Source organism: Rhagoletis pomonella, unplaced genomic scaffold (genome assembly GCF_013731165.1).
Source record: "Rhagoletis pomonella isolate Grant_MI unplaced genomic scaffold, Rhpom_1.0 Rhpom_scaffold_00145, whole genome shotgun sequence".
NCBI lineage: Eukaryota > Metazoa > Arthropoda > Insecta > Diptera > Tephritidae > Rhagoletis > Rhagoletis pomonella.
The window spans coordinates 115,773-119,763 of record NW_023458699.1 but is presented as its reverse complement, the minus strand read 5'-3'; positions in this window follow the sequence as shown (position 1 = coordinate 119,763).

Here is a 3,991-nt window from a genome sequence, read left to right as displayed (position 1 = left end):
TGAGGACACCCGAATGAAACGCCCCTACAAAAGAGCAGCCCCAAGGCCATTGGTTGCCGAGGGACAACCGCTGTTAAGAAAAAACCTTTTTTCTAAATTTTTTGCGATGTTGCTTTGACCAGGGTTTGAACCTAGGCGTTGCGGAGTGGAAGCGCGCACTGATTACCACTACACCACAGCGGCCGGCATATTTAAATCTTTATTCCAAAAAAAAAAAAGGTTTATATAGTTATAGACACTCCAAAGCCTGCCAGTGCATCCGCCCAGAGAGCTCATAAGGCACACCCAAATTTGAGCTACCATTACCCAGAGCTCCTCAAAAATACTCAACATCAAACTATAGAACAAACATACAATAGTAATTGCTATGAATGGCTACTGTATAAACTCAGGACACGCATTTGCTTGGAGACTTCGAAGGTTAATGTGGTCATAAGTTCAGCCAGCACATTCAATGGTCCATTACCCGGAGCTGCTCCAACATGATGAGCAGATTTTAGTGAGGCTCACATGCCACTGCCTCTGGCTACCCGCTGGATATCGGAATATTGCAAAATAAATAGCTAATATCTCTTATATTTATAAAAGTGTTTGTTTACAAAATTACCTGTGCCACTCTGCCATAGTACAGTTGTTGCTCCCTTCCATACCACAGTAAATTTCTATGCAACTCTGAATCGGCCAAATTCATGCTCCTTCTCATTATCAACCCTGCTCAAATTTTACCCCCTAGGAGTACTCAAAAAGCTTTATTACTGTATATACTGTGTAGCAAACGCTACGAAACGTCGAACCGTAGCCTTATCAGTCGGTTTTGTATATTTTTAGCAGCGATTATTTTGGTGCCGCATCAGACCTTTGGCTGAACATTTATGGCCTAGGAATATAATTTCCGGCCGAAGAAAATTGCATTTATTTGGGTTAAGTTTTAAGTTGAAGTTTCGACAAGTGTCGAAAATTTTGCTAAATTTTTAATGTGATGTGCTTCACTTCAGCTCATAACAATAATATAAAAATGCTACGTTGGGTATAATACCAGAAAAAGCTATACTCATAATTCGCGAGAATGAGTTGGGTGCTATACTTAAACCGAATGGCAATACTTTCCATCGATATGATCTACGGTCTGTGCGAGCCAGGGCCAGCCTTCCGCAGCTCGGAAAGTGTAGACCCCTTCCGGCGCTGCTCTCGGGGGTAGCTTAATATATTAAAGCTCTCCTCGATTTGGGCCGTACCCGTTTTTATGTCCATGGACACATTCTTCTGTTTAGAAACAGCGCTCTGCATCTTCTTCAAGACGAGCCGAATCTGGGCCAATTCCTCATCTTCATTGCCTTCGCAAGTTCCCAAGCTTGCAGTGACATGCTTGTCGCTGTTTGCAGCAGGCGGCGTTTGAATACGACTATCCCGGCTGCCGGGAGTTGCCGTTTGGCAAGATGTAGCCTTCTGCGCCATGTCGGCGGCTTTCTCCGTGCTCGTGGTGCCAGCATTTGCCTACAGACGATTTTGTGGCGGGGAGCGCACGACTCTACTGCTCTTCCTGAATGCGCTGCATTCTTTCTCCATAACATCGACGTTGGTTTCATTTATTTGTTTTATTTTATTCATTTCCAATCAACTGGGTCTCCGCTTCAAACCGCTATCTCCACACGTAGCACAGTCGCTTTTAAGTGTCCCGAAGTTCCCTTCTCCCAAAGGAGCAGGAAATCGCGAGGGTTGACACAAGTCCTTATGGGATATTGTGTTCAGAGCCAAGACAGCGCAAAACCATGAGTAAATCTCAACTGGACCTGTGCGGCCAACTAAATGGCGACGTGTATTGAACGTACTTGAAGACCTGCCAGGGTTTTAACGAGACAGAGGCATTTGCAGCATTAGCCCACCAGCCATTTCTGTGAGTTGTCACCCTCACATACTAAAGTGGCGGAATACTGCTCTTGCCAGCCCAATATCAAACTAATCGTATACATGCTCCAGTATGCCATGAACAGGATCTAACTGGTCTCAATCCTGGGATGCTTTTTGGGAGGCGCCCGGACACAGGAGATTCATCAAGCATTTCTGATCTTTTAAATCAGGCCCTCGTCTCCTGCCGCTCTTGGTCTGGAACTGCTTATTGGTTATTCGCAGCTAACCTACCGGAGTAAGCCGATCCGCCCTGTGTGACCCCGGTAAGGTCCAGAGCTTAGCCCTTACCCGAAATTTTCGGTTTATCGCGTATAGGTTTTGAAGCATTTAATTCTAAGAACTTTTTAAGTATGTATTGTATTCTAAACAGAGGTGTGCTTTCAGAATAAACTAACTTTTAAAGATAAAATATTCTGCGATCTTGAGTGTAATTTTTATTCCAAAAACACCTTAATTGAAGGCGCATTTGGAAAATACGTCGAAATGATCTAAATATTTATATAACTACTAGTCGTTATAAAATTACATATACCTGTAAAATGCTTCAAAAAATTTGTCTCTAGAAGTGTGTAAAAACTCTGATTTACTACTTTTAATGATGCTCCTTCTTTTATTCAAAATATTGCGAGCGTAGTATCAAAGCTACTTTTTTCGGCAAGAGTATGCGATTGGTTTAGTTTGTTCCATACGAAGTTCCAGAACTCTATCATGAACACTTCCAGAGATATGGAGTTTGAAAAAATTCGGTTTGTACTGGAAGTGCCCCGCGTCCTTTACATATAGAATTTTTTTTAGCCTTAAACCATCCTTGAACACGTGCGGCAGGTTTCTGAAGTTTAAATTAATCGGTTCAGCCGTTCTTGAGCTTTGCGAACACTAAAAAAACGGCTTTCAAAATATACAGTGAACCAAAAAAAAAGTGGGACGTTCACTAATTTTTTCTTTGTAAGCCAATATCTCCAAACCTAAAGTGGTTGGTGAAATGAGATAAAATGCAAATGGAAGATAAAACTCTTTTGTTTTTCACTGCATTAAGTTCTTTTTTTAAACTGTATATTGTTATACCAAAAACTAAAATAAACAAAGTAACTCCATTTTTGAGAATCAAAACAAAAACTGGGACGTTTTTAAATCTACATTAAAGGTTTGATTGAATCGCAGGCGACAGCGTTCCTTGCAATATTAACTTAATTTAAAATTGTTGCGTGTATGTGTTTTTGTGATTTTCATACTATTTAAAGCCCGAAAATGGAGAATAAGCAAAGCTCTAAATAATTGAAGGATCTCATAGTGAAATACTATAATGAAGACATGGCTATTCGCCAAATTGTCCACAGTTTTCAATACAATAAAGGCATTAAAAAAAATGGTTATACAAAACGTCCGAATGGTAGCGGAAGGCCAGCAAAAATTTCGTCTGAGCAAACAAAAAGGCGTATTGTGAGATACGTCCAAGAAAATCCTAAGATAACGGCGGTGGAAATTGCAAACGAGCTGAAGGAAAGACAAATTCTTGACGCTCATCCTCAAACAATTAGGAATTTTCTTCATACGAATGAGTACAGAGCGTATACACCCCGAAAGAAGCCGCTTTTATCCAAGCAGAATGTAAAAAAACCGTGGACTACGCTAAGTGTTACATAAATAAGCCACCAGAGTTTTGGAAAAGCGTTATTTTTAAGGACGAGTCCAAGTTTATCATTTTAGTATCCGATGGACGCCGATTCGTATGGAGGAGGGAAGGGTCAGCACTGTATGCGCCCAATGTGATTGGGACCGTTAAACACGGAGGGGGAAACGTTATGGTATGGGGTGCAATGGCGGCAAGTGGTGCCGGGTCCTTGCACTTTATTGAGGGAAAAATGAACAAAATGGATTATCTTAATATCCTTAAAGATTATCTCCCCGAAACTACGGATAAATTAAATTTGCCGGCTCGCAGTTTCTTTGTCCATGATAACGACCCGAAACATACCGCCTTGGTTGTCAAAGAATGGTTGCTTTACAACACAAAAACTGTGCTACCACACCTTCCTCAAAGTCCGGACTTGAATCCCATAGAGCATTTATGGGCGTATGTGGA